General features: G+C 45.2%; 1 pseudogene; it reads left to right on the top strand.

The window, feature by feature from the left end:
• The first annotated feature begins 23,321 nt into the window (after window positions 1–23,321).
• LOC119921850 lies at window positions 23,322–24,273 on the top strand (annotated as a pseudogene).
• Window positions 24,274–25,953: the final 1,680 nt, after the last annotated feature.

The raw sequence follows: 25,953 nt of genomic DNA, 5'->3' as shown, positions 1-25,953 counted from the left end.
AATTGAATGAATGAATAAAAGAAGGAGAGAAGATGGGAAGACCTGCCACCCTCCATAGGATTTTCACTCGGGCAAATTTTTCTCTGAATAAGTTGCATATGGTCAGAGGTATGTGTCTGTATCCCCAAGCATGTAGGAGGGCTGAACTTCTTAGGTGTCTTCTAATCCCTCTGAGAAGAGGAGGGAAGGCTGTGGAGAAGCATTCACTCTCTCCCTATGGAAGGCTGGAATACATCTCCTCAGGGGGAAAATGAGTTGAGACCTCCCTGTTTTGAAGGGGTTATTTCATTTCTAAATGGTCCCATGTTAGGATTTGGACATCAGACCTTTAATTTGAAAGGAATTCCTCTCATCTGGAATACTAGTATCTTTCAGGTACTTTTTCCTATACCCCTTAACTTTGAGCCCCACGTGGGCCAGGGACAATCAATCAATCAATCAATCATACTTATTGAGCGCTTACTGTGTGCAAAACACTGTACTAAGCGCTTGGGAAGTACAAGTTGGCAACATATAGAGACAGTCCCTACCCAACAGTGGGCTCACATTCTAAAAGGGGGAGACAGAGAACAAAACCAAACATACTAACAAAATAAAATAAATAGAATAGCTATGTACAACTAAGATAAATAAATAAATAAATAAATAGAGTAATAAATATGTACAAACATATATACATATATACAGGTGCTGTGGGGAAGGGAAGGAGGTAAGATGGGGGGGATGGAGAGGAGGACGAGGGGGAGAGGAAGGAAAGGGCTCAGTCTGGGAAGGCCTCCTGGAGGAGGTGAGCTCTCAGTAGGGCCTTGAAGGGAGGAAGAGAGCTAGGTTGGCGGACGGGCAGAGGGAGGGCATTCCAGGCCCGGTGGAGGACGTGGGCCGGGGGTCAATGGCGGGACAGGTGAGAACGAGGTACGGTGAGGAGATTAGCGGCAGAGGAGCGGAGGGTGCGGGGTGGGCTGTAGAAGGAGAGAAGGGAGGTGAGGTAGGAGGGGGCGAGGTGATGGAGAGCCTTGAAGCCCAGGGTGAGGAGTTTCTGCCTGGTGCGCAGATTGATTGGTAGCCACTGGAGATTTTTGAGGAGGGGAGTAACATGCCCAGAGCGTTTCTGGACAAAGACAATCCGGGCAGCAGCATGAAGTATAGATTGAAGTGGGGAGAGACACGAGGATGGGAGATCAGAGAGAAGACTGATGCAGTAGTCCAGACGGGATAGGATGAGAGCTTGAACGAGCAGGGTAGCGGTGTGGATGGAGTGGAAAGGGCGGATCTTGGCAATGTTGCAGAGCTGTGACCGGCAGGTTTTGGTGACGGCTTGGATGTGAGGGGTGAATGAGACAGCGGAGTCGAGGATGACACCAAGGTTGTGGGCTTGTGAGACGGGAAGGATGGTAGTGCCGTCAACAGAGATGGGAAAGTCAGGGAGAGGGCAGGGTTTGGGAGGGAAGACAAGGAGTTCAGTCCTGGACATATTGAGTTTTAGGTGGCGGGCAGATATCCAGATGGAGATGTCCTGAAGGCAGGAGGAGATGCGAGCCTGGAGGGAGGGGGAGAGAGCAGGGGCAGAGATGTAGATCTGGGTGTCATCAACGTAGAGATGATAGTTGAAGCCGTGGGAGCGAATGAGGTCACCAAGGGAGTGCGTGTAGATCGAGAATAGAAGGGGACCAAGCACTGACAGGGACAGGGTTTGACCTGATTAAACTGTATCTACCCCAATGTTTAGGACAGTGCTTGGCTTAGTACAGTGGTCTGCACACAGAATGAACTCGCTAAACTTGATTAATGTGGCATGTAGTAAGTGTTTAAAAAATGCTACGTGAAAAGAGAGCATGGGAGTCAGAAGACCCAGGTTCTAATCCCTGATCTTTCATTTTCCTGCTGTGTGACCCTGTGCAAGCCATTTAATTTCTCTATGCCTCGGATTCTTCATTTGTAAAATGAAGCTTCAATGTATGTTCACTCTTACCCTTAGACTGTAAAATCCATGTAGGACAAGGGCTATGTCAGCCATGTGTATTTTGTATTTACCCCGGGGCTTAGTATAGTGTTTTGCACATAGTAAGGGTTTAAGAAATACCACTACTGTTGTTATTACTATAAAACAGTCATCAGAACTGGAGAAAGAATATATCTCTAGTCTGGAAGGTCACTAAGGACAGAGAATGTGTCAACTAACTCTTGCACTGTACTCTTCCAAATGCTTAGTGCAGTATTCTTTATGCAGTAATGGCTCAATAAATGCTTGTCTTGTCTTATACCTTCGAGTTGTCTCTGACCCATAGTGGCACCATGGACACATTTCTCCCAGATCACCCCACCGCCATCTGCAATCGTTCTGGAAGGGTGTCCTTAGAGTTTTCGTGGTAAAATATATATGGAAGTGGTTTACTATTGCTTCCTTCCATGCAGAAATAATAATGATAATGATGATGGCATTTGTTAAGTGCTTACTATGTGCAAAGCACTGTTCTAATTGACGGAGGGGGATGCAAGGTGATCAGGTTGTCCAACGTGAGGCTCACAATCTTAATCCCCATTTTACAGATGAAGTAACTGAAGCACAGTTAAGTGACTTGCCCAAGGTTACACAGCTGACGGTTGGTGGAGCTAGGATTTGAACCCATGACATTTGACTCCAAAGCCAGAGCTCTTTCCATTGAGCCACGCTTCTTATCTTGAGCCACGCTGCTTCTCTTGACTTTCTCCCATGCTGCTGCTGCCCAACACCGGTGAGCTTTGAGTTGTCTTTCACTCTCTAGCCACTACCCAAGCTAGGAATGGAATGGGTATGTCTCTGCTTGACTCTCCCTTCCATAGTTGAGACTGGAAGAGTAATGTAAGCTCTCCAGGTGTGACCAGAGAGAGGCAATAAATGCTATTGGTTGATTAATTCATCTCCCCATCCATTCAGGTCAAACTTGGTTTTACTTTTCTCAATTTGTAGATTCTTTTTATGGCATTTTAAAAAGTTCTTACTATGTGTCCAGCACTGTTCTAAGCCCTGGGGTAGATACAGGTTGATCAGGTCAGACACAGTCCCTAAGGAAGGAGAACAGTTTTAAATCCCCATTTTACAGTTAAGGTAACTGAGGAACAGAGATATGAGGTGACTTTCCCAAGGTCATGCAGCAGACAAATGGTGGAAACGGCATTAGAACCCAAGTCCTCTGACTCTCAGGACCATGCTCTTTCAATTAGGTAATGCTACTTCTATTCAAACTTAAAGGACATTTTGAGGGCCTGATTCATTCATTCATTCATTCAATCGTATTTATTAAGCACTTACTGTGTGCAGAGCACTGTACTAAGCGCTTGGGAAGTTCAAGTTGGCAACACATAGAGACGGTTCCTAACCAACAACGGGCTCACAGTTTAGAAGAGGGAGTCAGACAACAAAACAAAACATGTGGACAGGTGTCAAGTCGTCAGACCAGATAGAATTAAAACTAAATACACATCATTAACAAAATAAATAGAATAGTAAATATGTACAAGTAAAATAAATAGAGTAATAAATCTGTACAAACATATATACAGGTGCTGTGGGGAGGGGAAGGAGGTAGGACGGGGGGGATGGGGAGGAAGAGAGGAAAAAGGGGGCTCAGTCTGGGAAGGCCTCTTGGAGGAGGTGAGCTCTCATTAGGGCTTTGAAGAGAGGAAGAGTGCTAGCCTGGCAGATGTGTGGAGGGAGGGCATTCCAGGCCAGGAGGAGGACATGGGCCGGGGGTCGACGGCGGGACAGGTGAGAACGAGGTACAGTGAGGAGGTTAGCAGCAGAGGAATGCAGGCTGAGGGCTGGGCTGTAGAAGGAGACAAAGGAGGTAAGGTAGGAGGGGTCGAGGTGATGGAGAGCCTTGAAGCCGAGAGTGATGAGTTTTTACTTTATGCGTAAGGTGACAGGCAGCCACTGGAAATTTTTGAGGAGGGGAGTAACATGCCCAGAGCGTTTCTGCACAAAGACGATCCGGGAAGGAGCGTAAAGTATAGACTGAAGTGGGGAGAGATAGGAGGATGGGAGATCAGAGAGAAGGCTGGTGCAGTAATCCAGTAGGGATAATATGAGATATTGAACCAGCAAGGTAGCAGTTTGGATGGAGAGGAAAGGGCGGATCTTGGAGATGTTGCAGAGGTGAGACCGGCATGTTTTGATGACGGATTGGATGTGAGGGGTGAACGAGAGAGTGGAGTTGAGGATGACACCAAGTTTGCGGGCTTGTGAGACAGGAAGGATGACAGTGCCATCTATGGTGATGGGAAAGTCAGGGAGAGGGCTGGGTTTGGGAGGGAAGATAAGGAGTTCAGTCTTGGACATATTGAGTTTTAGATGGCAGGCAGACATCCAGATGGAGATGTTCTGTTGTCTGTCTCCCCCTTCTACACTGTGAGCCCGTTATTGGGTAGAGACCGTCACTATATGTTGCCGATTTGTACTTCCCAAGCACTTAATACAGTGCTCTGCACGTAGTAAGAGCACAATAAAAACGACTGACTGAATGAATGAATGATGGGAAAAAACATAAAGCAGGGTCTGAAAAAAGAATGAAAATGGCACTAAGATACCTGATATGCAGAAAATTACCCAGGGAACCTAAAAGAAAGCAACCTCACCTCTCTTTATCAATTGATTTCCTTTGTTTTAGGGATAGGTTTTAGTAATAAACTCTTGAAAGAACTTGCAGTAGAGACTTGCCTATGCCTACGCAGCAAAGCAGCATGGCTCAGTGGAAAGAGCAAGGGCTTTGGAGTCAGAGGTCACGGGTTCAAATACTAGCTCTGCCACTTGTCAGCTGTGTGACTTTGGGCTTAATAAATTCCGTTATTATTTTTATCATCATCATCATCATCATCAATCGTATTTATTGAGCGCTTACTGTGTGCAGAGCACTGTACTAAGCGCTTGGGAAGTACAAGTTGGTAACATACAGAGACAGTCCCTACCCAGCAGTGGGTTCACAGTCTAAAAGGGGGAGACAGAGAACAGAACCAAACATACTAACAAAATAAAATAAATAGAATAGATATGTACAAGTAAAATAAATAAATAAATAGAGTAATAAATATGTACAAACATATATACATATATACAGGTGCTGTGGGGAAGGGAAGGAGGTAAGATGGGGGGGATGGAGAGGGGGACGAGGGGGAGAGGAAGGAAAGGGCTCAGTCTGGGAAGGCCTCCTGGAGGAGGTGAGCTCTCAGTAGGGCTTTGAAGGGAGGAAGAGAGCTAGCTTGGCGGATGGGCAGAGGGAGGGCATTCCAGGCCCGGGGGATGACGTGGGCCGGGGGTCGATGGCGGGACAGGCGAGAACGAGGTACGGTGAGGAGATTAGCAGCAGAGGAGCAGAGGGTGCGGGGTGGGTTGTAGAAGGAGAGAAGGGAGGTGAGGTAGGAGGGGGCGAGGTGATGGAGAGCCTTGAAGCCCAGGGTGAAGAGTTATTATAGTTATTATATATTATATATAGTTATTATAGTTATTATTATTATTATTATTATTATCATTATTATTATTATCCTGATAATGTAGTGAACAATAGAAAGAGGAGGGGTGGTTAGAGAGGAGAGGGAGTAGAGGATATATGAGAGGATAGAACAGATTTGGTGGGACAAAGAGTATTTTTCTGGCCTAATAATTATGTTTTGGGGACTTAGGAAGGTGCATTAACTATCAGGAGAACATTTAATCAATAATTTCTGCAACACACCTATTTGTTTCCTAGGAAACACATTTATAAAGGCTCATTCACACATAGTACTCCTCCCAGGAGACAGTGCTCTGCACATAGTGAGCACTCAGTAAATACGATTGAATTTAGTTGCTGCCCTGCTAGGCATTAAAATGGTAGGTGTATGATATGGTGTAAGGAGTCTAAACTAAATGAGGGGTCACTGCCTTGTAGCTTTCAAAATATAATGGGAGTTTACAATCGAATTTGCTACAAAGCCTATAGCACATGTGAATTTGAAACAGAAAGTGGAAGCAATACTGATTTTTTACAGGTCTTAATGTGAATATTAATGGAGTGCAAAGCTGGATAGGAAATGAATCTTCTCAGGGAGAGGTCAAGAAACTACAAGACATAAATACCCCATGTGGGACAGGGACATGTCCAACACGATGTGCTTGCATCCACCCCAGTGCTTAGTATAATGCCTAGCACATAGAAAGTGCTTAACAAATATCATTATTATTATTATAAACACAGAAAGAACCAGAACAAAAGAGAGAATCAATCAATCAACCCATTAACAGAGAGATTGAGGAAGGCAGAGATATAGAGGTAGATAAAGGAACAGCGTAAATCTATTAATCAAGCCAAAGTATTTATTGAGTGCCTACTATGTGCAGAGTACTGTTCTAAGCACAAGGAAGAGTAGAATAGAATTAGTAGACATGATCCTTGCCCTCAAGGATCTTACGGTCTAGATGGGGAGATAGTGGAATAAATTAAAGTTAGGCAGGAAGAATTAAAATGAGACAGGAATAGTTGAAAACACTTGGAAACAGTCACTGAGAAAGAACTAGAAGAAAAAGAAATTGAAAAATCATTAGAGAGGGACAAAGAAGGAACACACACAGAGTTTCCTATTAAGGTATACCTAGTAATAGATAGTCACCAACTCTCATCTATCAATTGAACTATCAATTCCCATGCTCCCAATTGCCCTTCCCATTCCTCACCTTTCCCTTCCCCTCTCCCACCCGGCTCTTTCCCGCCCTTTCCCCCACCCCGTCCCCTCCCCTTCACCACATCCCCAGAATCCCTCTGTACCAGCGTCAACCCTCAACTCCGCCCTTCCAACCCCCTCCCTCCCCTTCTCCCCGCCCCCAACCCATCCCAGTTCTCCTTTCCCATCACCACACCGCTTTCCCCTCTCCCAGCCCAGGCCCCCACCAACTCATCCCAATCCAAACCCTCCCCACCCCTCACACCCTTCCCCCTCCCTCCCCTCCCTCCACAGGTGCTGCCAAGTGTGGCCTTTGGAACCCCCGCTCCATTATAGGTAAGCTCCCTTTCATCCTGGACCTATTCCTTTCCAGTTCTCTAATCCTCCTCGCCATAACCGAAACATGGCTCTCTCCGGATAAAACGGTCTCTTGTGCTGCTCTCTCCAGTGGAGGCCTCTTCTTCTCCACTCCCCAAGACTCAACAGAAAAGGAGGAGTTGTCTGTTTCCTAATCGCTCCCCAATGTCGCTTTTGCACCATCCCTCCTCCCTCTTCGCTTTCCTTCCCCTCATTTGAAGCCCACATTATTCACCTCTACCAGTCCCTCCAGATTCTTGTAGCCATCACCTACCGCCCCCCACCCCCCGGCCCCACCTATAACGTCTTTAACGATTTCGACCCCTTTCTCACTTCCTTCTCTCCTTTTCCATGCCCACTCTGATCCTCGGAGATTTCAACATTCACATGGATGTCCCTGGTGACTCCTCTGCCCCCTGCCTTTTATCTCTCCTCGACGCTGCCAACCTCCTGCTCTACCCCGCCTTGCCCACTCACCAACTTGTTCACACCCTCGACCTCATCATCTCCTACCGCTGCACTATCTCCACCTTCACCAACTCTGAAATCCCTCTCTCTGATCATAACCCTCTCACCTGCCTCCCCACTCACACATCTCTCCCCTGCAAATCTCTGTTATTACTTCACAGAGACCTCTGCTCTCTTGACCCCATCCATCTTTCTCAGGGCCTCACACCCCACCTCGCCTCCCTTACCTCTCTACCCAATCTTGTTGACTAGATTACTGCTCTCAACTCTACCCTCTCTACTCAACTCAACTCACTTGCTCCCCTCTCCTTTCGCCGCTCTCATACCACTAACCTACAGCCTTGGATCACTGTCACTGTCTGCCTCCTTCGCTCCTATGCTGGAGCTGCTGAGTGCTGCTGACAAAAGTCCAAACACCAGGCCAATCTTGTTCACTTCGAGTTTATCCTTTCCTGCCTTAACTCTTCCCTCTCCTCTGCCAGGCAAAACTATTTCTCCTACCTTATTGACACCCATGTCCATTATCGCTGTCAGCTCATCCGTACATTTAACTCCTTTCTCAGGCCCCCTGTTCCTCCCCCTCCTCCATCCCTCATCCCCAATGATCTGGCCTTCTACTTCATTAGTAAAATGAACTCCATCAGGTCTGAGCTCCCCAAAGTCACTCCTCCCCCTTCTCCAACTCCCCCGCTATCAATCCTCTCCACTACTCTCCCATCCTTCCCATCAGTATCTTCAGATGAGTTATCCTCTCTCCTCTTAAGTGCTACTCCATCCACCTGTGCTTCAGACTGCTTCAGACCTCATTCCCTCTCATTTTATGAAATTTCTCGCCCCTTCCCTCCTCCCCTCCTTAAATTCCATCTTCAACCACTCACTCTCAACTGGTTTCTTCCTCTCTGGCTTCACGTCTCCCCCATCCTAAATAACCTCTCTTGACCCCACCTCCCCTTCTAATTATCGCCTTATCTCCCTCCTACCATTCCTTTCCAAACTCCTGGAATGAGTCTACACCCGCTGCCTCGAATTCCTCAACGGCACTCTCTCCTTGGCCCCCCTCCAATCTGGATTCTGCTCCCTACACTCCACCGAAACTGCCCTCTCAAAGGTCACCAATGACCTCCTACTTGCCAAAACCAATTGCTCCTACTCTATCCTAATCCTCCTCGACCTCTCAGCTGCCTTCGAAACTGTGGACCACCCCCTTCTCCTCAACACGCTATCCAACCTTGGCTTCGCAGACTCCGTCCTCTCCTGGTTCTCCTCTTATCTCTCCGACCGTCTATTCTCAGTCTCCTCTGCGGGCTCCTCCTCCCCCTCCCATCCCCTTATTGTAGGGGTTCCTCACGGGTCAGTTCTTGGTCCTGTTCTGTTCTCTATCTACACTCACTCCCTTGGTGAACTTATTCGCTCCCACAGCTTCAACTATCATCTCTACGCTGATGACACTCAAATCTACATCTCTGCCCCTGCTCTCTCTCCCTCCCTTCAGTCTTGTGTCTCCTCCTGCCTTCGGGACATCTCGATCTGGATGTTTTCCCGCCATCTAAAACTCAATATGTCCAAGACTGAGCTCCTTCTCTTCTCTCTCAAACCCTGTCCTCTCCCTGACTTTCCCATCACCGTAGATGGCACAGCCATCCTTCCCGTCTCACAAGCCCACAACCTTGGTGTCATCCTCGACTCCGCTCTCTCGTTCACCCCTTACATGCATTCCGTCACCAAAACCTGCTGGTCTCACCTCCGCAACATCAACAAGAGCCGCCCTTTCCTCTCCAGGCAAACCACTACCTTGCTGGTTCAGTCTCTCATCTTATCCCGACTGGATTACTGCATCAGCCTCCTCTCTGATCTTCCATCCTCCTGTCACTCCCCACTTCAGTCTATACTTCACACTGCTTCTCAGATCATCTTTGTGCAGAAACGCTCTGGGCATGTTACTCCCCTCTTCAAAAATCTTTAGTGGCTGCCAGTCAACCTATGCATCAAGCAAAATCTCCTCACTCTCGGCTTCAGTGCTTTCCATTACCTCGCCCCCTCCTACCTCACCTCCCTTCTCTCCTTCTACAACCCAGCCCACACCGTTGCTCCTCTGCCTCTACCCTCCACACTGTACCTCGATGTCTCCTATCCCGCCATCGAACCCCGGCCCACGTCCTCCCCCTGGCCTGGAATGCCCTCCCTCCACACATCAGCCAAGCTAGCTCTCTTCCTCCCTTCAAAGCCCTACTGAGAGCTCACCTCCTCCAAGAGGCCTTCCCAGACTGAGCCCCCTTTTTTACTCTCCTCCTCCCCATCCCCCCGTCCTACCTCCTCCCCCTCCCCATAGCACCTGTATATTCATTCATTCATTCAATCGTATTTATTGAGTGCTTACTGTGTGCAGAGCACAGTACTAAGTGCTTGGGAAGTACAAGTTGGCAACATATACGGACGATCCCTACCCAGCAGTATGCTCACGGTCTAGAAGCGGGAGACAGACAACAAAACAAAACATATTAACAAAATAAAATAAATAGAATAGTAAATATATACAAGTAAAATAGAGTACTAAATATGTACAAATATATATACAGGTGCTGTGGGGAGGGGAAGGAGGTAAGGCAGGGGGATGGGGAGGGGAAGCAGGGGGAGAGGAAGGAGGGGGCTCAGTCTCTGAAGGCCTCCTGGAGGAGGTGGGCTCTCAGTAGGGCTTTGAAGGGAGGAAGAGAGCTAGCTTGGCGGATGTGCGGAGCGAGGGCATTCCAGGCCAGGGGGAGGATGGGGGCCGGGGGTCGATGGCGGGACAGGTGAGAAAGAGGCACAGTGAGGAGGTTAGCGGCAGAGGAGCAGAGGGTGCGGGCTGGGCTGTAGAAGGAAAGAAAGGAGGTGAGGTAGGAGGGGGTGAGGTGATGGAGATCCTTGAAGCCGAGAGTGAGGAGTATGTATACATGTTTGTACAGATTTATTACTCTATTTTACTTGTACATATTTACCATTCTATTTATTTTGTTAATGATGTGCATTTAGCTTTAATTCTATTTATTCTGACGATTTGACACCTGTCCACATGTTTTATTTTGTTGTCTGTCTCCCCCTTCTAGACTGTGAACCCATTGTTGGGTAGGGACCGTCTTTATATGTCGCCAACTTGTACTTCCCAAGCGCTTAGTACAGTGCTCTGCACACAGTAAGCGCTCAATAAATACGATTGAATAAATGAATGAATAAATACGATTGAATGAATGAATGAATGTTTGAATGACTCTTTTCTCGCCTTCCTTCTCTCTTTTTCTATGCCCACTCTGATGCTTGGAGACTTCAATATCCATATGGATGTCCCTGGTGACTCCTCTGCCACCCGCCTTCTATCTCTCCTTGACACTGCCAACCTCCTGGTCCCCCAACTCGACCACTCACCAAATTGGTCACACCCTAGACCTCATCATCTCCTACCGTTGCACTATCTCCACCTTCACCAACTCTGAAATCCCTCTCTCTGATCATGACCTCACCTGCCTTCTCACTCACGCTCCCCCCACATCGTAAATCTATATTAATACCCCACAGAGACCTCTGGTCTCTCGACCCCATCCATCTCTCTCAAAGTATCACACCCCACCCCGCCTCCCTATCCTCTCTACCCACTCTTGATGACCAGATTACTGCTCTCAACTCAACCCTCTCAACTCAACTCACTCGATCCCCTTTCCCTTCATCCCTCTCGCACCACTAAACCACGGCTTTGGATCACTGCCACTGACTGGCTCCTTCGCTCCTGTGCTCAAGCTGATGAACGCTGTTGGCAAAAGTCTAAACACCAAGCCAACATTGTTCACTTCAAGTTTATCCTTTCCTGTCTTACCTCTGCCCTCTCCTCTGCTAGGCCAAACTATTTCTCGTCCCTTATTGACACCCATGATCATCATCCCCGTCAGCTCTTCCGTACATTTAACTCCCTTCTCAGGCCCGCTGTTCCTCCCTCTCCTCCATCCCTCACCCCCAACGATCTGGCCTCCTAGTTAATTAGTAAAATTAACACCATCAGATCTGAGCTACCCAAAGTCACCCCTCCACCTTCTCTATCCCGTCCACTCTCAACCCTCTCTGCTACTTTCCCATCCTTCACAGCAGTATCTTCAGAGGAGATCTCCTCCCTCCTCTCAAATGCCACCCCATCCACCTATTCGTTGGACTGCATTCCCTCTCATCTTATGAAAAGTCTCGCCCCTTCCCTCCTCATCTCCTTAACTTCTATCTTTAACTGCTCCCTCTCCACTGGCTCCTTGCCCTCTGCCTCCAAACATACTCATGTCTCCTCCATACTACAAAACCCCTCTCTTGACCCCACCTCCCCTTCTATTTATCGCCCTATCTTTCTCCAACCCTTCTTTTCCAAACTCCTAGAACAAGTTGTCTACACTCGCTGCCTCAACTCTAACTCTCTAATTCCTCAACTCTAACTCTCTCCTAGACCCCCTCCATTCTGGCTCCAGACCCCTACACTCAACTGAAACTGCCCGCTCAAAGGTCACCAATGATCTCTTTCTTGCGAAATCCAGTGGCTCCTACTCTATCCGTATCCTCCTCGACCTCTCAGTTGCCTTCGATACTGTGGATCACCCCTTCTCCTAAGTATGCTATCCAACCTTGGCTTCACTGACTCCGTCCTCACCTGTTTCTCCTCTTATCTCTCCAGATGTTCATTCTTAGTCTCCTTTGTGGGCTCCTCCTCCCCCTCCCATCCCCTTACTGTAGGGATCCCCTTTTGTTCTCCATCTATACTCACTCCCCTGGTGAACTCATTCACTCCCATGGCTTCAACTATCCTACGCTGATGACACCCAAATCTACATCTCCACCCCTGTTCTCTCTCCCTCCCTCCAGGCTCGTATCTCCTCCTGCCTTCAGGACATCTCCATTTGGATGTCTGCCCGCCATCTAAAACTCAACATATCCAAGATTGAGCTGCTTATCTCCCTTCCAAACCCTGTCCTCTCCCTGACTTGCTCGTCACTGTAGAAGGCACTACCATCCTTCGTGTCTCACAAGCCCGCAATCTTCGTGCCATCCTTGACTCCGCTCTCTCATTCACCCCACATATACAATCCATCACCAAAACTTGCTGGTCTCGCCTCCACAACATCACCAAGATCCGCCCCTTTCCTCTCCATCCAAACTGCTACCTTACTAGTTCAGTCTCTCATACATTCATTCAATCGTATTTATTGAGCGCTTACTGTGTTCAGAGTGCTGTACTAAGCGCTTGGGAAGTACAAGTCGGCAACATATAGAGACGGTCCCTACCCAAGAGCAGGCTCACAGTCTACATGGGGGAGACAGATAACAAAACAAAACATGTAGACAGGTGTCAAAACCGTCAGAATAAATAGAATTACAGCTATTACAGCTATATGCACGTCATTAACCAAATGAATTGAGTAGTAAATATGTATAAGTAAAATAAAAAGAGTAATAAATCTGTTCAAATATATACAAGTGTTGTTGGGAGGGGACAGGGGAAGGGCAGACGGGGGGATGGGGACGAGGAGACAAGAAGGGGGGCTCAGTCTGGGAAGGCCTACTGGAGGAGGTGAGCTCTCAGTAGGGTTTTGAAAGGAGGAAGTTAGTTTTGTGACTATGTGGAGGGAGGGCATTCCCGGCCAGGGGAAGAACGTGGGCCAGGGGCGATAGCAGGACAGGAGAGAACGAGGCACATTGAGGAGGCTAGCGGCAGAGGAGCAGAGGAGGCAGGCTGGGCTGTAGAAGGAGAGAAGGGAGGTGAAGTAGGAGGGGCCGAGGTGATGGAGGGCCTTGAAGCCAAGAATGAGGAGGTTTTGCTTGATTCTTGGGTTGACAGGCAACCATTAGAGATTTTTGAAGAGGGGAGTGGCATGCCCGGAGCATTTCTGTGCAAAGATAATCCAGGCAGCAGAGTGAAGTGTAGACTGAAGCGGGGGAGACAGGAGGATGGGAGATTAGAAAGGAGGCTGATGCAGTAATCCAGTCGGGAAAGGCTGAGAGATTGAACCGGCAAGGTAGCAGTTTGGATGGAGAGGAACGGGCAGATCTTGGCGATGTTGTGGATGTGAGACCAGAAGGTTTTGGTGACGGACTGGATATGTGGGGTGAATGAGAGAGCGGGGTCGAGGATAACACCAAAGTTGCGGGTTTGTGAGATAGGAAGGATGGTACTGCTGTCTACAGTGATGGGAAAGTCAAGGAGAGGACAGGGAAAATAAGGAGCTCAGTCTTGGACATATTGAGTTTTAGTTGGAGGGCAGACATCCAGATCGAGATGTCCTGAAGGCAGGAGGCGAGCCAGTGCTTAGAACAGTGCTTTGCACATAGTAAGCGCTTAACAAATGCCATCATTTTTATATTAGCCTGGAGAGAGGGAAAGAGAGTAGAGGCAGAGATGTAAATTTGTGTGTCATCAGCATAGAGATGTTAGTTGAAGCCGCGGAAGTGATTGAGTTCACCAAGGGAATGAGTATAGATAGAGAACAGAAGGGGACCAAGAACTGACCCTTGAGGAACCCCTACAGTAAAGGGATGGGAGGGGCAGGAAGATCCCGCAAAGGAGACAGAGAATGAACAGACATGATGATAAGAGGAGAACCAAGTGAGGAAGGAGTCAGTGAAGCCAAGGTTGGATAGAGTGTTTAGGAGAAGCGGGTGATCCACAGTGTCGAAGGCAGCTGAGAGGTCGAGAAGGATTAGGATAGAGTAGGAGCCATTGGAGGTGGCAAGAAGGAGGTCATTGGTGACCTTTGAGAGGGCAGTTTCGGCGGAGTGTAGGGAGCAGAATCCAGATTGGATGGGGTCTAGGAGAGAGTTGCCGTTGAGGAATTTGAGGCAGCACGTGTAGGTGACTCGTTCTAGGAGTTTGGAAAGGAAGGGTAGGAGGAAGATAGGGCGATAACTAGAAGGGGCAATGGGGTCAAGAGAGAGTTTTTTTAAGATGGGGAACACGTGGGCATGTTTGAAGACAGAGGGGAAGAAACCAGTGGAGAGTGAGCAGTTGAAGATGGAATTTAAGGAGGAGAGGAAGGAAGGGGTGAGAAATTTCATAAAATGAGAGGGAATGGGGTCTGAAGCACAGGTCGATGGAATAGCACTTGAGAGGTGGGAAGAGATCTCATCTGAAGATACTGCTGGGAAGAATGGTAGAGTAGCGGAGAGGGTCAAGAGTGGGAGGGTGGAGAAGGGGGATGGGTGACTTTGGGGAGCTCAGACCTAATGTAGTTAATATTACTAATGAAGTAGGAGGCCAGATCTTTGTGGGTGAGGGATGGAGGAGGAGGAGGAACAGGGGACCTGAGAAGGGAGTTAAATGTATGGAACAGCTGACAGGGATGATGGACATGGGTGTGAATAAGGGAGGAGAAATAGTTTTACCTGGCAGAGGAGAGGGCAGAATTAAGGAAGGAAAGGATAAATTTAAAGTGAACAAGTTTGGCTTGATGTTTAAACTTTCGCCAGCAGCGTTCAGCAGCTCGAGCATAAGAGTGAAGGAGGCGGGCAGCGGCAGTGATACAAGGCTGTGGGTTAGTTGTGCGAGAGTGGAGAAAGGAGAGGGGAACGAGCGAGTTGAGTTGAGTAAAGAAGATGGAGTTGAGAGCAGTAATCTGGTCATCAAGAATGACTAGAGAGGAGAGGGAGGCGAGGTGGGGTTTGATGCGCTGAGAGAGATTGGGGGTTTGCAGATTACTGCATCAGCCTCCTTTATGATCTCCCATCCCCTTGTCTCTCCCTGATTCAGTCTATACTTCATTCTGCTGCCCAGATTATCTTTGTACAGAGATGCTCTGGGCATGTCACTCCACTTATCAAGAATCTCCAGTGGTTGCCTGTCAACCTTCGAATCATACAAAAACTCCTCACTCTCGGCTTCAAGGCTCTCCATCACTTCGTCCCATCCTATCTCATCTCCCTTCTCTCCTTCTACAGCCCAGCCGGCCCAGTCTGCTCCTCTGCTGCTAACCTCCTCACTGTGTCTCATTCTCTCCTGTCCCATCGTCGAACCCTGGCCCACATCCTTTCTCTGGCCTGGAATGCCCTCCCTCCACATATCCGCCAAACTAGCTCTCTTCCTCCCTTCAAAGACCTACTGAGATCTCACCTCCTCCAGGAGGCTTTCCCAGACTGAGCCATCCCTTTTTCCTCTCCTCCTCTCCCCCTCCCCTCCCTGTCACCCCCCTCCCTCCCTCTGCCCTACCCCCTTCTGCTCCCCACGGCACTTGTATATATTTGCACATATTTATTACTTTATTTTATTTGTACCTATTTACTATATTAATTTTGTTTAATGATAATATAATAATAATGTTGGCATTTGTTAAGCTCTTACTATGTGCAAAGCACTGTTCTAAGCGCTGGGGAGGATACAAAGTGATCAGGTTGTCCCACGTGGGTTTCACAGTCTTAATCCCATTTTACAGATGAGGTAACTGAGGCTCAGAGAAGTTAAGTGACATGCCCAAGGTCACACAGCAGACATGTGGTGGAGCCAGGATTCGAACCCATGACCTCTGACTCCAAAGCCCGTGCTCTTTCCACTGAGCCACGCTGCTTCTAATGATGTGCATTCATCTATAATTCTATTTATTCTGATGGTATTGACACCTATCTACTTGTTTTGTTTTGTTGTCTGTCTCCCCCTTCTAGACTATGAGCCCATTGTTGGGCTAGTACAGTGCTCTGCACACAGTAAGCCCTTAATAATATGATTGAATGAATGAATGAATAGAACTATACCCAAAACCTTTCTTTGGGGCTGAAGGTTTGTTTTTTCCATGAAGATATTAAATGCTAGGTATTTCTTCTGAAAGTGAAACCTAATTTTGAATTGATCGATTAGAGAAGGCCATTTTTTAAATCTGTTTCACAAAGGGAATGTGACACCCAAACAAATTAGTCACTGTAGGCTGTGCCCATACTTGAGAAATGGAAAGCAGAACCGATTTCTAGTATAATGAAGAAGGGAAAATCATGGCCTAGCAGAAAGAGCATGAGCCTAGGAGTCACAGGACCTGTGTTCCTATCCTGACTCCACCATTTACTGGCTCTGAGACTTTGGGCAAGTCAGTTAATTTCTCAGTGCTGTAGTTTCCTCATCTATAAAATGAGGATCCAATACCTGTTCCTACTCCTACTTAGACTGTGAGCTGCATGTGAGACCTTATTGTCTTGAAATTACTCTAGTGCTTAATACAGTGCTTGGCAGATAGTAAGGGCTTAACAAATAATACAATTATTGTTACTAATGAAGGAACCAAAATACCAAACTTGTTATTGAGGAAAAGGTGTATTTAGTAATCCAAATTATTCACTTTGGTGGCCCATAATCATTAATTTCTCTGGATCATCATCATTTATTATCAATTACAATTGAACTCATAAAAAACAGGCGTATCACCCATTTGCTTTAACTATTAAACAACACATGTAAACTCAAAAATTGAACAATCATTGACTGAATTTGTTTGATGTTAATAGCTATTCAGACTACGGAATCACTTTTTTCTCACCAGAAGGGAAGGTGCCTCAACTGTCCACTTCACACTGCCCTTGAAACCCCCTCCTTTCTCCAACTTGGCCTTGTACTTTTGAATTTCTTGCAAACAACAAAGAAAATATGATTCTCTGGTCCTCAGCTTTCAAGTGATTATGAATCTTTATTGCTGGGGGATTACAGGGCAGTGTTGTCTAAATAGGAAACAATTTCCATCTTTCCTCTGGAGATGACACTCATTTAAATAATTCTTTGCATCTTGAGATCCTTTGCATTCTATATATCCCATGGGAAATGGGAGGAAACAAAAACCCCAACATCATTTCAACGAGAACCACCTGAGTGAAGAAAAGCAGGCCCCGCACACTGATGAGCTGCGTCCCCTCCCCCCAGGTTGAGGGTAGGAGGTTGGGGAGAGAAGGGAGGGTGTCCCACCTGACCTCTGGAAACAATTTCCATCTACCCTCTGGAGACGACACTCATATAAAAGATTCTTCATATCTTGAGATCCTTTGCATTCTATGTAACCCATGGGAAATGGGAACAAACAGAACCCCCAGCAACATTTCAACTAGAACCACCTGAATGAAGAAAAGCAGCTTTTCCTCCACAGTTAGGTTGGAACACTGGGCTTATTTTCCACACAAAATCAACTCTTTTAATTCAGCAAAAACCTGTGATAACCAGAAAGTTATCCAAGTTTCCATTTTTGTTGTTCATTTAAGACTCATTCAAGATTGGGAAGCAGCACGGCTCAGTGAAAAGAGCATGGGCTTTGGAGTCAGTGGTCATGGGTTCAAATCCCGGCTCCACCATTTGTCAGCTGTGTGACCTTGGGCAAGTCCCTTCACTTTTCTGGGCCTCAGTTACCTCATCTGGAAAATGGAGATTAAGACTGTGAGCCCCCTGTGGGACAACCTGATCACCTTGTAACCTCCCCAACGCTTAGAACAGTGCTTTGCAGATAGTAAGCACTTAATAAATGCCATCATCATTATTATTATTAACCAAGAGGATTCATGTTGAATTTTTGAGTAATTTGTTTCTTTGATAATCGTAATAATGCTGGTATATGTTAAGCACTTACTATGTGTGCTTCTATGTGTTGGTATATGTTCTAAGAGCTGGGGTAGATACAAGGTGATTAGGTTTTCCCACATGGCACTCACAATCTTAATCCCCATTTTACAGATGAGTTAAATGAGGCACAGAGAAGTTAAGTGACTTGCCCAAAGTCACACAGCTGACAAGTGGTGGATTCGGTATTAGAACCCACGATCTCTGACTCCCAAGCCTGTGCTCTTTCTGCTAAGCCACGCTGCTTCCCTAATGCTATAGAGAATGTGGATAGAGCCTAGGAGTCAGAAGGTCTTGGATTTTGATTCCAGCTCCGCCACTTGTCTGCCACGAGATTTCCCCAAACTAAGGCACTAAAAAGTGAAGTGACTTGCCCTAGGTCACGCAGCAGACAAGTGACAGAGCTGGGATTAGAACCCAGGTCCTTTGACTCCTTGACCAGTGCTAACTGTGCTACTCCATGCTGCTGAACATCAGTGATCTAAAAACTGAATGGGACATATCCAGGTGATTTAGGTGCAGCTGGCAGTCCTAAGACTTACTAATCAATTGGTTCCTGAAACGTGCACTTTAAGCCATAACAATTTGCCAGAACCAAATTGTTTTAGTGGCATTTATTATAAGCACTTACTGTGTGTCAAACACAGTTCTAAGCGGCTAAGGTAGATACAATTTTCTCAGGTTAGATATAGTCCATGTACCACATGTGGCTCATTTTATTTTATTTTATTTTATTTTATTTTATTTATTTATTTATCTACCTATTTACTTACATTAATGTCTGTCTCCCGCTTTAGACTGTGAGCTCACTGTGGGCAGGAATGTGTCTGTTGCTTTATTGTACTCTCTCAAACGCTTAGTACAGTGCTTTGCACACAGTAAGCTCATTAAATGCAATTGAATGAATGAATGAATGAATGGGGCTCACATTCTAAGTAGGAGGGAGAGCGAATATTTAATCCTGATTTTACAGTTGAGGAAATTGAGGCACAAAGAAGTGAAGAGACTTGCTAAAGATCACACAGCAAGCAATTGGCAGAGCTGGGATTAGAACCCAGGTCCTCTGACTCCCCAACCTGTGCTGTTTCTACTGGACCATGCTGCTTTTCGATTTTCTTCTGGAACAATGTTCTGAATAGAAACTAATTCCCGTATCAGAGTTGGAGAGTCTACTCTTTCCAAAATTCCCCATAATTGTGTACTCAGTCAATGAGAGATAAATAATACAGTTGGGTTAATGCATTTATATCGAGTCAGAGAAGTTCCACAACAGGAGAGCAGACTTTTACTTCTCCAAAATCACAATGGATGTAACCACTCCTGCTAGTGATCCCAACTGGCAGTAAAAAATTTCCTCAATCAATTAGTGGTATTAATTAACCATTAATTAATTATCCCAAACAATCCTCTGTTTCACCACTCCACCCCTCTTCCAACTTCCCCCTTTTCACCTTTGTTTTCCCATTTGTCTATATTTCCTGTGCATCCCCTCAATCATTCAGTCGACATATTTTTAATGACATTTGTTTAGTGCTTACTATGCACCAGGCACTGAAGTAAGCCCTGTAGATATAAAATAATCAAATTGGTTCCAGTTCCTGTCCCCCTTAGGGTTCACAGTCATAATCCCCATTTTATAGGGGAGATAACTGAGGAACAGAGAAGTGACTTGCCTAAGATCATGGAGCAGACAAGTAGCAGAGCCAGGATTAGAACCCAAGTCCTCTGACTCCCAGGTTTGTGCTCTTTTGAGTGCTAACTGTATGCTCTATGTGCTAAGTGCTCAAGAATTCAAAAAAAATTGTTCAGCCATATGGTCCCCAGAAACAGGGCCATACAAATGCTGGTATTTATTTAGTGCTCACTATGAACCAGGCCCACACATAGCTCACAGTCTAAGAGGGAAGGAGAACAGACAACTTAGAACAGACAACTTATTGCCATTTTGCAAAGTAGGAAACTGAGTCCCAAACATGTGTAAGGACTTGCCCAACCATGATCACACATCAGGCAAGTGGCAGAACTGGGACTAGAACCCAAATCTTTTGACTTCTAGCCGTGTGATCCTTATACTAGACCACCCTGCCTCACAGTGCCTTAAAGTGAGTTAGTGCTGGATACTGAACGTCCTTGGAACCTGAGATTCTTTGGAACCTACATGGAAAAAGAAACTGTGAAACAAATTTACTAATTGTGAAAAAGCTAAATCCTGTTGATGTTAAAGATTTATAGATATTAGAGGAGAAACGGTGGCCTAGTGTGAAGAGCTCAGGCCTGGGATTCAGAGGACCTGGGTTCTATTCCTGCTTCTGCCACTTCTCTGCTGGGTGACCTTGGACAATTCATTTGACTTCTCTGTGCCTCAGTGACCTCATTTGTAAAATGAGGATTAAATATCTGTCTTTCCTCTTACATCATCATCATCATCATCATCAATCGTATTTATTGAGCGCTTACTATGTGCAGAGCACTGTACTAAGCGCTTGGGAAGTACAAATTGGCAACATATAGAGACAGTCCCTACCCAACAGTGGGCTCACAGTCTAAAAGGGGGAGACAGAGAAAAAAACCAAACATACTAACAAAATAAAATAAATAGAATAGATATGTACAAGTAAAAGAAATAAATAAATAAATAAATAAATAGAGTAATAAATATGTACAAACATATATACATATATACAGGTGCTGTGGGGAAGGGAAGGAGGTAAGATGGGGGATGGAGAGGGGGACGAGGGGGAGAGGAAGGAAGGGGCTCAGTCTGGGAAGGCCTCCTGGAGGAGGTGAGCTCTCAGCAGGGCCTTGAAGGGAGGAAGAGAGCTAGCTTGGTGGATGGGCAGAGGGAGGGCATTCCAGGCCCGGGGGATGACGTGGGTCGGGGGTCGATGGTGGGACAGGCGAGAACGAGGTACGGTGAGGAGATTAGCGGTGGAGGAGCGGAGGGTGCGGGCTGGGCTGTAGAAGGAGAGAAGGGAGGTGAGGTAGGAGGGGGCGAGGTGATGGAGAGCCTTGAAGCCCAGGGTGAGGAGTTTCTCCCTGATGCGCAGATTGATTGGTAGCCACTGGAGATTTACGTATATTGTGAGTTCCATGGTGGGGCAGGGTCTGGGTCCAACCTGATTAAGTTGTATTTACCCCAGAGCTTAGAACAATGCTTGACACACAGAAAGTGTTTAAAAAATATCATCATGACAAATCTCATAATAAATGTTTAGATAGACCTTTATGAACAGGATGATATTTCTTATGTGATCTAATTTTAATCGTCAGATTCAGGTAATTAAAAGTTTAGATGGCAACAGATAATTTTTTAGGTCATTCCAGTCATTGGGTGAATTTTTGTCCACCCACTCTATAAATTTAACTAAACAATAATGCAAGTTCCTTAAACCTAGGTAACTGTTTTTTATAGTCTTCTAGATCATCAAGCTCTACATTCTTGCAGAAGGGGATTTACTGCTTAGACTCCTGCATGGACTTTACCTCCACATTCCTCTGAAGAAGGAGATGCAAATCAAAGACAGGGTCAGAGCATAACAATGTAAGCTGTCAATATGCCCTGAATGAATTTGTCTTGACCTGATGAAACTGATTTTGCCCCAACACAAGTGGAGAATGGGTTGCCCCATTTAAGGAAGGATATGCATATGGATATGGGGAGGCTCTGTCACCCCCAGCCTCCCAAACCCCTGGTTTCAATACAAGGATTGAGAAACAGTGTTGTCTGATGGAAAAAGCACAGGCCTGGGAATCAGAGGACATGTGTTCTAATCTCAGCTCTGCCACATGTCTGCTGGGTGAACTTGGGCAATTGAACTTGGGCAATTCACTTAACTTCCTCACACCTCAGTTATCTCATATGTGAAATAGAGATTGACTGTGAGCCTCATGTGGGAAAGGGACTGTGTCCAAACTGATTACCTTGTGTCTACCCTAGTGCTTGACACACAGTCAGCATTTAACAAATACTACAGTTAAGTATTTTAAGGTTGATTTAGTGATTAATCAAGTTGTACAGTAACAATAATAAAAATACAATAAATAATTATGGTATTTGTTTAGTGCTTACTATGTGTCAATACCTATACTAAGTGTTGAGGTAGATACAAGTTAATCAGGTTGGACATAATCCCTTTCCTGCATGGGGCTCACAGTCTAAGTAGGAGGGACAACAGGTATTGAATTTCCATTTCACAGTCGAAAAAGGCACAGCAAAATTAAGTGACTTGCCCAAGGTAGCCTCCCCAGCGCTTAGAACAGTGCTTTGCACATAGTAAGTGCTTAATAAATGCCATCATTATTATTATTATTATTATCAGGCAATAGATAGACTTGAGATTAGAACTCAGGTCCTCTGACTCCCAGGCCCCTACTCTTTCTACAAGGCCATACTGCTTCTCTAATATGTAATATACATACAATACAAAATATACATATAATTTAATAATAATAATAATGATGACATTAAGTGCTTATTATGTGCAAAGCACTGTTCTAAGCGCTGATGAGGTTACATGGTGAACAGGTTGTCCCATGGGGGGTTCACAGTCTTAATCCCCATTTTACAGATGAGAGAACTGAGGCCCGAAGAAGTTAAGTGACTTGCTCAAAGTCATGCAGCTGACAATTGGTGGAGCCAGATTTGAACCCATGACCTCTGACTGCAAAGCCCAGGCTTTTTCCACTGAGCCACGCTGCTTCTCTACATGTTAATATAGATAAGCACTAGAACATTCACCCTGGGGAAAAATGCAGATATTTCATACAATATGAAAAATTTAATATTTTATGATAAGCACTTGACCAAGGCATCACTAGAGAAGCAGCGTGGCTCAGTGGAAAGAGCACGGGCTTTGGAGTCAAAGGTCATGGTTTCAAATCCCGGCTCCACCACTTGTTAGCTGTGTGACTTTGGGCAAAGTCACTTCACTTCTCTGTGCCTCAGTTGCCTCATCTGTAAAATGAGGATTAAGACTGTGAGCCTCAAGAGGGACAAACTGATCACCTTGTAACCTCCCCAGCGTTTAGAACAGTGCTCTGCATATAGTAAGCTCTTAGTAAATGCCGTCATCATCACTAAACACATGGGAGAGTACTACTTTACTCCAATGCATTTGTTAATTATTTGATAATAAAACTATCAAATAGTACATAGTAAGCTCTTAGCAAATACCATTGAAAAACAACTATTGTCCTGCTCAGAAGACACTTGCCTACTAAGACACCTGTTTTCTTTATCAAGCAGCTGATGCAGATGGAATACATGGCACAGAGAAACGTGACCTATGTGACTGAGTTTGTTCTCTCGGGAATCTCAAACCATCCAGAATGGCAGATTTCTCTCTTCCTGGTGTTTCTAATCATCTATCTTATTACAGCAATAGGAAATCTTGGGATAATAAAGATTACCAATATAGATTCCCAACTGAAAGCTCCGATGTATTTTTTCCTCTGGCATTTGGCTTTCATCAATCTAGGTAATTCCACCGCCATTACCCCCAAAATGTTGGTGAACTTCTTAGCAAAGAACAAAACCATTTCTTATTATGAATGTGCTTCACAGATAGGCTGTTTTTCAACTTTAATTATTGCAGAGATTTTCATGCTCGCTACTATGGCCTATGACTGATGCGTGACTATCTGTAAGCCATTGCTTTATAGGATGATCATCTCAAGGGGAGTTTGTACCTTAATAGTTATTCTTATATACACCTATAGCTTCATTAAAGGAGTGATTGTCTCAACTTATGTAGTTTTAGTGTCTTACTGTTCCTCAAATGTAATCAACCATTTCTATTGTAATCATTTCCCTCTGCTGGAACTTTCCTGCTCTGATACCCACATACCAGAGACAATCATTTTTACATTTTCTGGCAGTAATTTGATTTTCACCCTCACAGTTGTTCTGGTGTCGTATTTCTTCATCATCTCGGCCATTGTGAGGATCCGCTCCTCTGAGGGGAGGTGGAAAGCCTTCTCCACTTGTACTTCTCACTTGATGGCTGTTACAGTTTTCTATGGGACTCTCTTTTTCATGTACCTGAAGTCCCAAGGCAGTCACTCCTTGGATACAGATAAAATGGCTTCTGTGTTCTATGCTCTCGTGATCCCCATGCTGAATCACTTGACATACAGCCTGAAGAACAAGGAAGTAAAAGATGCTTTGAAAAGACTCGACTAATTCCTATCAATCTTTCAAAATATGAATTTAAAAACTGCTTAATAAAATCAGAGTCAGTAGAAAAAGCGTTCTCATAATGTTTTATTGTTTTAGTACTGTATTTCATGGAACCTATGTGAAATGGGTGCTTGTGAACTCTGAAGCATTGAAATATGTTCTATTCTTCACTGTAGTTCATAGTGGTTTGGTGATTATGCTCATCATTTGTAAGTTTTCAAGATAAATTGTTTTAAGAATGAGGTGAGATCCACACTCTATATTCTAATTAAGGTTGTTTCAACCCAATATAGCTTTCATATAAACAATTGATTTAATAATGATATCCATAACATTCCTATAAAATGGTACTGTAGTTTTTCAAAATTATTCCATGTCATTTATTTGTGGATAGCTGAAGTGTAGGGATTTTTCAAATCTCTATACGGTGACAATTTGGAAGGCCAAATGACTTGACTTAGATTAGCACATTTTGGAAACATAATCAGGAGAAATAATTCTTTGGAGAAGACACTAATGCTAGGAAAAGTCTAGGGAAAACGTGGAAGAGGCAGACCGGTAGCTAGATGGATAGGGACCATAACAAAGATAACAGAAGAACCATTAGAAAGGTTACAGATTATGGCAGAGGGCAGGATGTTCTGGAGAAAGTATATCCATGGAGTCACTATGAATCAGAAACGACTCGACGGCATTTAATAATAATAAAACAATGACAATCTTCTCCAAGGCAAATGATTCCCATGTTTTGTTTATTTCTTTTTGGTTCCCCTTTCCCTATGATCCATTCATCATTTTCACTTTTACTGATCTGCTCTGTCATATTTCTAGTTCTGTAAATGCAGGGTAGCTCAAAAGGTACAAAGTGGTGGTTTCATCATCATGGTACTTGTTAGTCAATCAATTGTATTTACTGAATGCTTAGTGCATGCAGAACACTGTACTAAGTGTTTGGGAGAGTACAATACAACAACATAACAAAATCAGTAGACACACTCTCCACCCACCACGAGCTCACAATCTAGAAGGGGAAGCAGACATTAATGTAAATAAATTACGAACATGTACGTAAGTCCTGCAGGTCTATGGGTGGGATGAATCAAGGGAGCAAATCAGGTTGATGCAGAAGAGAGTGGGCAAAGAGGAAATGAGTGCTCAGCCAGGGAAAACCTCTTGGCAGAGGTGTGCTTTGAAGATGGGGTGAGTAATTGTCAGATGTGAAAAGGATGTTCCAGAACAGAGGCATGACATGGGCCAGAGGTCAGCGGCGAGATAGACGAGTTCAGGGTTTGCATTAGAAGAGCAAAATGTGTGCACTGGGCTATAGTAGGAGAGCAGTGAGGTGAGGTAGGAGGGGGGAAGGTGATTGAGTGCTTTAAAGCAGATGGTAAGGAGTTTCTGTTTGATATGCGGTAGATGGGAAGCCACTGGAGTTTCCTGAGGAGTGGTTAAACAGGGAAGCATTTTGTAGAAAAATGATTCATCACCATCAGTGATGAAAGGTTCTAATCTAAGAACCACCAACGGCATCTTGCATGTTGGATAAACTCAATAGGAAGCCTGAACAGAATATATCTCTGTAATGTGTTTCTGATGTTCTCATTCTTCACAAAGGACACAATGTACCTGTTGGTCTTGGCAACTCCTCCAAGCTATGGAAATCATGGGTATGTCAGAGAATACTTCCCAAAGGCTCATGGAAAAAATA

This window comes from Tachyglossus aculeatus, unplaced genomic scaffold, assembly GCF_015852505.1.
Source record: "Tachyglossus aculeatus isolate mTacAcu1 unplaced genomic scaffold, mTacAcu1.pri SUPER_30, whole genome shotgun sequence".
In the NCBI taxonomy this organism is placed as follows: Eukaryota; Metazoa; Chordata; class Mammalia; order Monotremata; family Tachyglossidae; genus Tachyglossus; species Tachyglossus aculeatus.
This window is presented reverse-complemented; position numbering and strand designations above follow the sequence as displayed.